The sequence below is a fragment of the Prunus avium genome, chromosome 8 (genome assembly GCF_965620075.1).
Source record: "Prunus avium chromosome 8, drPruAviu1.hap1.1, whole genome shotgun sequence".
NCBI lineage: Eukaryota > Viridiplantae > Streptophyta > Magnoliopsida > Rosales > Rosaceae > Prunus > Prunus avium.
In genome coordinates, this window is record NC_142291.1 from 759,165 (window position 1) to 767,608 (window position 8,444).

Sequence of the window (8,444 nt, forward strand, 5' to 3'; positions counted from 1 at the left end):
GATCTTAAAAGAATAATTCTGATATTTACCGTTTTGGGCTTTCGTATAAAACAACCTGCACTTGTCAGGAAACAAAAGACAAATCAACAAAAGAAAATATCTCAAACACCAAACGAAGACAGGTTAAGCTAAATGAGGAAGAAGGCGCATAATGCTATATGAAGAAGAAGAAGGATTTGTTCGACCAATGAGCAAAAAGGAAATGAAAAAGTTGTTCATTATCAAAGAACCCATTCCGCAAATCAAACGCGCATAATGCTGCAACCTTAGGTGGTGCATTTTCTTGAATCAAATATATGCATTAGAAAAACAAATGATGACTTACATCAGGATGCGGGTATAGGCTCTGTACCATTTTGGCTTCAAGCTATTTGCAGAGAACAGGTAGGTGATGCTATATATTTGTTTACATCATGGAGGTTGGGTTTGGGGTAGGACCCCAAAACTAAATGAAGCAACTATTGTAATAGAGGGCCATTTCTCTAGTTTGATTAACAGTTAATTAAAAAACAATGAAACTGTATACAAAGAGCATAATAATACTGTGGCTAAAACAAGGGGAGTACATCTGTAACCATAAGAACAGAAGAAAAAGAACAACAGATGAAAGAATAAAGCTTGAGCCTTGAGGTTGCAAGAATTGCCCCGTACAATGCTTTTACCTTCTTTTTTTTTGGACAAGACTTGTACTTTGGACTACTCATTGTGAACTTTGAGGAAAGTGCAAGAGAATCCTAAAAGGGGTATGAATGAAACGTGTTACACAAGAGCTAGTCTAAACCAATGTTTTCAAAGGCGAGGCATATAGGTGAGGCGTTTTTAGTATAGCGCTATGCAAGGCGTAAGCCTTGAAGCGTTGAGGCATAAGCCTTTTGAACATTAATTTATTTTAATAAGAAAAATTTATGAATAATACAATACGATTAAATTGTACAACTAATTCTTATTCAACCATAACAATCTTTTAAATATAATCAAATATAAGTACTAATTGTCATTCAAAGCATAATAATCAATCCCAAAACATAAAATATTTATTCAACATCAAAACAAAAACATAATTCACTCATCCCACTCCTCAACACTAATATCATTCAAACTAGCATTACTATCATATAGATCAACTGTATCTAGGCACGGTCCTACACCCAGGCTAACCTGGGCTGTAGCCTAGGTGAGTTTATTTGTTGTAGGCTAAAATAATACCACAGTCCAGCCCACTTGACATCCCCATTTCAGCCAATTAAAATCCCATTAAGAAACCTACCCCGCATGTCTGGCCAATAAGTTAATAACAATAAAAAAAATTAAAACTAACCCCACACACAAATAAAATCTCATTAACAAACCTGCACTACACCACGTCTCACTAATAAAAGATACAAACTAACCCCAAACGGGATTTACAATTGAGACTTATGAATTATCAATTAGGGATTTTGTTAGTTTATATGTTTACATCGTCTATATATTATTCAATAGGTTATACTTTATATAAGTGTTATTTGTATTTGTATTTTGCATTAGATGCATTTTGAGGAGTAAGACTCATTATGTCCCCCGTGTATTTTTTTGTTATCAATGAAATTCAATCTTATTGTCGAGTTTTCTATATGTTTGTATGTAAGGTAAATTTAGCCCACGCCACTTTGAAATCCTGGGTCCGTCCCTGACTGTATCAATATGAAAAGGATATTTCCCACTATCAAATGTTGAAGGATCTTTCACTACTACATTTTAGCGTTTGCGCGACGAATCAAAAATAATTGCGCAAAGAACAAATCTGTCGCGGAAACTATGCGCGACAGATATATCGTCGCGCAAAATCAGTCGCGCAAATACCGTCACGCAAGACTTTGCGCGACAAAACTATAAAATATCGTCGCGCAATACCCTTCGTTGCGCCAATAGTTCAGGGACGACAAACATTCCGTCGCTCAATATTTTGCGCGACGAGAGTACAGGCGTTGCAGCAACTACGCGCGACGACTTCAATCCGTCGCACTGTTGTTCGCGCGACGAATTAACAGACGTTGCATGAACATAATGCGACGACAGATTTTCGTCGCGCAAACAATATTTGCGCGACAAATATTTCGTCGTTGCAAATACCTTGTGCGATGAATAAGGATCGTGACTCAAACCCTTGCGCGACAATGATTTATTTGTCGCATTTTCTTTAGGGGACAAATACGTCCGTCGCGCAAACCGAGGATTATTTTCGTTTACGATATATTTTTATGGTTTTTTTATTTTTTAAAACGTGATTTGCGCGACGGGTCATTTATTCGTCGCGCAAATATTAGTAATTAATTTTTTTTTTAATTTATGTGAAAAAAAAGAATTTTGATTTATTTTATTTTTATAATTAAATCAAATTGCAATTGAAAAATGTAATGAAGAGAAAATAGTTTTTTAAAACATAATATAAATGTATAATATACAAGAGAAATATTTAAAATGTAATTAAGAAAGTAAAAAACTAATTAAACAATGTAGCTAAATCTACTTCCTCGTCTGGCAAATGCGGCTCGGAGGTCTGGACATTGGGGACAGGGGCAGAGGTTTGGTGGCCATGCGCAGAGGTGGACGGGGGAACAAAAGATGGTACGGGAACGCCGGACTGGGCCATGGACTGTATAATCTGAGCCATCTGTGCCATCTGGGTTTCAAGCTGGGCGACCTTTGCTGTCAAAGCACTATTTGACTGCGACGATGAACGGGATCTAGATTCCCGCCGCCGAGCATTCCCCATCCCTCGACAGTATGTCCCTGGCCGCCTCCCTAGAGTCTGATCCAAGGTGTCCGTCAAGATCTGAAACCCCGCATCCTGTGGAGGAGCCACAGACTCGAGCGGCGTATCGGGAGGAAGCTGGGAGGCGGACTCCTGAAGAACCAACTGGCTCTTCTCAATCATGGTCGTCTGTTTAACATAACATAAAATATAAATAAAAACATTTATATAATAACTATGAAACTTGAACGCGTAAAATAATCATTAAAATTAAAGACTACTTACATGAAGGGACTCCGCCAACTCATTCCCAGGTCGAACATAAACGTCGCCGAAGACGTCAATCTCTGGGAATTTGGACCCCTCCTAAATTGAACAAGAGTATAAAAATGTTAGTACAAAAAAAAATTAACATTAATGACATATTAAAAATTAAATAAAAACAACTTATTATTACCCGACGTCGCGCATCCATCCTATAGGAGAAGGGCCTGGAACCTGAATGATGGAGAAGAGCCTTCTTCTCCCTATTGCCCTTATTTGCTTTAGCCATCTTCTGTTATACAAAAATTAAAACGTATTATTTGAAATTGAAATGAAATATTAAAAAATGAAATAATCATTAGTAAGAAACGTGTAATAATTTTGAACTTAATATAAAAAATACCACATAATCAGCCTCCTGAAAATGACCACAGAGCCACTGCCAACTATCCTCCCGCCCCTCAAGCTCCTTCGGGCAACCCTCCTGAAGAGCAACCTGCGGATCATCAAATGCCTGAAAGTGGTGGTGCAGGTCGCTCTTCCACTGCTTGTACCTATCAGCGAAGAGTCTGTTGATGTACCCCAACAACTCATCGTTGACATTCTCTAAATTGTAATTCATCTACAATAAAATAATTACATACATTAAATATTTAAAATATATAAAATTGGAAGGAAAAACAATTAAAATGTAAGATACATACCGACAGGTGTCCATGCATCTCGTTATGCACCGCATCAGGCATGGCCTTCCAAGACTTCCATTTCATCGGATAATAGGTCCGAACGACTGCACCAACATCGTGCGCCAATGAGCTATGTTGGTCTGCCGTTGGGGCAGCCCGATGACGATCGTCGTATCTGATGTTGATACGAGAGTTGTTCACCCGGGTGACCTTCGATGTAGCCAACTGGCGACACGGTCCCCGGGTGTTCTTCTTGGCTGCAAAGAAATATGAAATTAATGTTAGTTAACAAATTTGACTAAAATATTGGTACGAAACATATGTAGTTGAAGGAAATCTTTACCTGGTCCGCTCGAAGTGGCGTCGGTGGTGCTGGAAAGGCGATGACGCCGCCTGGCGCTCATTGGTTGCGCCACTGATGACTCTGATGACACCGGCGCATGAGGGGCACTGGGACCCACTGGCAAGTCGGGCAACTGTGGTGGGCCAGAGGGAGGTGACATCATAGTCGGGGGAGGCAAACTACGTGAAGGTTGCACCGGCTTATGACTTCTGCTGATTAGGTTTGACATCTTGCAATAAAAACAAGCACCAAAGTTTAAAAAAAATATGGTTACTGTAATACAACAATCTAATAACAAATATAACATTTATTTCATTTCATTTAAAATAGAGTCAACGTCTAATAACAAATATAACAAATATAACAAATAAAACAAATAAAATATAACAAAAATATAAAACATTCTTCATTAATTATAAAACATAAAAATTATTCCAATTTAGGGTCATTATATAAACTAAGCTAACAAACATACAAATAAATCAAATTTACCAATATAAACTAAGCATATTTTAACAATATTACAAATTTAATTAACGCATATATGTTGGCGTACGGTTTGCGATTTCCGAGTATCCGGGACTCCAATCCACAATCCGTTGAATCATATACGATCCTAGACATACAAGGTACATCATACATGAGTTTGAGTTTCATCCAATGGTCCGAACAAATCAAACCGTTAAATCGCATAATAGGCGAAATCCATTCGAGGCTGAAACGGTATCCAAATTGGAAACCGAACACACCTACACGCTCATGACAACTAGTGGATCGCATTGGGACACAATGTGATTTTGCTACAGTTCCATAGCGCTGCCACACGCGGCAGCAGCGCATGTATGTGAAAAAGCGATAACGATCGCCGGAAAAATCTCAAAATGAAGGGCCAATCTTCCTACCCTAGGTTCAGGACATCGAATAGAGGCAGTTTTCTTCTCGGACCTAGGCCAAAAAATGGCCGGAAGTGGCCGGAATTTCATCCCGAAATCCGGCCAAAATCTTAGTTACAAAATTAGACAACGTACGCTACAAATTTAACAAATCCTATCCAACCATCAGCTAGACAATAAAAAATAGGGGGAAATGCATACCTCACTCGTCAGATTTGGAGGCCGGAGGAGGGAGAACGAAGCCGGAGATATTCGCCCAAAACCGGATAAATTCCCGCCGGTTTCTCGAACCCAATCGTCGCGGCGGCGGCTTGGAAAGGTCTGAGTCCGTTGGCGGTGATCGCCCGGTCGTTAATGTGGAAAGTTGAGGTGGTGGCCGGAGGAGAGAGAGAGAGAGAGAGAGAGAGAGAGAGAGAGAGAGAGAAGAGACAGCGGCGGCAAGAATGAACCAGAAGGTCCGAAACTGTCGAATTATTATCAGACCTTTGCGCGATGAAATATACAGTATTCGTCGCGCAAACCAGTAAAGTGTCTAAACGGTGCGTTTTGGATTAAAATTTTCGCGCAAAACTGAAAATATTAACTTTGCGCTACGAAATAAATTCCCATCGTCGCGCAAAGTCGTTGCAGTAGCGGCAATTGTACCGCCAAAAATTTCACGACCTTACGCGACGGGGACAAAATGTTCCGTCGCGTAAACATCATACCGTAAACCCTAAACCCTAAACCCTAAACCCTGAACCCTGAACTCTGAACCCTGATCACATAAAACCCTAAACGACATCATCCCATTGCGCGACGAATAAAGTTATGTTCGTCGCATCTACAGGTTTTGCGCGACGACAGTTACCCGTCACGCAATTTCTTTTATAAAATTTGAAACAAATTGTTTTCATAGCATACACATTCTACGAAACTAGTTTCAACGATCCAACCGTCAAACGTATTTGCTTATACTTAGAGATCGTATACACCAAAAATGGGGAAAAAAAAACGTGTAGAGATCAAGTAACGGGACAAAAGTTTTCGACGGTTATAATGGAAAAATCACGATTTAACGGTCAATTTTACTCTGATTTCGATAATTTTTTACGGATACAATCCTTCACCCAACTTGAATTCAATGACAGTATTTGATCTTCATTTCAAATTATTTACACTAGTGGATATCACAAAATCTTATGTTCTACTTAACAAGTTTATATATAAACTTTTAATAGTTAGTGACTATACTGTGTGAATCATATACGCATTATAGAAAACCTTTTTCATCGATCCAACCGTCACACTTGTTTGTTTCTACTTAGAGATCGTATACGCCGAAAATCGACAAAAAAAAGGTATGTAGATTGCGTAACGGGACAAAAGTTTTCAACGGTTATAAAGGAAAAATCACGATTTAACGGTCAATTTTACTCCGATTTCGAAGATTTTTTACGGATACACTCCTTCACCCTATATGTATCCAATGACAGAGTTTGATCTTCATTTCAAATTATTTATACTAGTGAATACTGAGTTAAAATTCCTAAGTGTCATGTATAGAAATATTTTTTTAAAAATTAAAGTGGTTTACGCGACGAAGTGAAATATTTCGCCTGTAAATAGTTTGCACGACAATGAGTTTTCGTCGCGCAAACATTTTTGTGTCGAGTTATTCGTCATATCGTCGCGCAAAGATCAGTTTTAAATTTTTTCCTGACACTTGTGTTTTTTTGGGAAAATTAACCTTGCGAGACGAAACATATCGTCGCGCAAGGGTTACTATAACGACGCTGGTGTTATCCGTCGCGCAAAAGACACTGCGAAACTATTCCCGGACACTTGTAAATTTTTTTGGACAATTATTCTTGCGAGACGGAGACAATCGTCGCGCAAAGGTGTTTGGGCGACGCCATTAGATTTTTTCGTCGCGCACAATTTTGTTTTATTTTTAAAAATTAAATTGATATTTAGTGTAAATATTTGTTGATACTATATTTGTATTTACTATATATGCAAAAGATGATCACAACTTGTTTTAGGGGACGTGATAAAGCATATATTTATATGGTTTGGATATCATATATTTATATGATAAAGCATATAATTGTCATACTATATTTATATTTTTTCATACTATATTTGTATTTTGTTATACCTTTATTCATTCGTCTTTTTACAAAACTCTATGCAAATCGTTCTCCTCCAATCGCTAATCACATATAATATTCCTATATACAAAGAAATTAATGGTGTTAGTATGAATTTACAGTAAAATTTTTACACTAACGATAAAAAATGCATACCTAATGACCGTATCAGAGGCAGAAGTAGCTCAACTCATAAACGAAATGAAAATGACGAATTTTGTGTGCCGAAACCTCTTGAGAAAGATGCAGCAACAGCAGAGGCAAACTGCAATTTTTTCTGCAGTTTGCCTCTGCCATGGACGTGCTAAGCTTAGTATAGACGACGAGTTTGCGCGACGGATAACTCTGTCGTCGCGCAAGATTCTTCCGTTTTGCGTGACGAATAATTAGTTCAACATATGTCGCGCAAACCACGTCACCGTCGCGCAAAGGTTATTTCCCAGTCGCGCAAGGTACTGTCGACATCGATTTTTTGCGCGACGATGTAGTTCTATCCGTCGCACAATAATTCGTCGCACAAACAACGTGCGACGAAAACTTTGTCGCGCAATCTGCTGTCGCGCAATTTTTTGGCGCGAAATGCTATCGACAGTAGTCCGTTCTTCGCGCCTTTTTTTTCGCGACGAAAGTTTTTACTTGTCGCGCAAAATACCTTCGCGCGACGAGAAATACTGTCGCGCAAAGTTCACCGCCAAATAAATTTTTCCGCGCGTTTTCCCAGCTACTTTATGCGACGCTCTTTGTTTTGGTCGCGCAAACAGTAATTTGCGCGACGATTAATTTTGTCGTACAATTTTGCGCAACTATTTATTTTACCCGTCGCGCAAAACGTCTATGTGGGACGAATTATGCTCCGTCGCGCAAGGGCTAAAATGTAGTAGTGTTTATCTATCTCATCATCTTCATCCATAAGCATCGCTCTTATGGACTTGCTTTTGACTTTCCTCTTACCTGTACATATGAACAATGAATTAAAATTATAAAATTTAGTGTTAATGAATTAAACATGTATTGTAACTTTCACTCCATGATTTATTTTCCATACTTACTTGAGGTTTCACCATCTTTTCTCTTACAGTCAAATTGAAAAAAAATTGAAAAAAAATTATACGGAACTTCAAATTACAGTTTATTACAGTCAAATTATACAAATATGATGCATGTACGTAAAAAAAAATGACTTACTTGCATTCGAAAGATGAAGAGAATTCTTGAAATTGATGGAGTTATCTGGTAAGGGTCTAAATTAGGGTTTTACATGTACTATACAATATATATATATAGTCCATGTGTTAATATATTAATTTAGAGAAAGGAAGGGAAAAAAAAAAGGTAAGTAGAAAAGCTACAGCGGGTTGGAGTTAGAAAAAAAAAAAAAAGAAAGTTATTCTT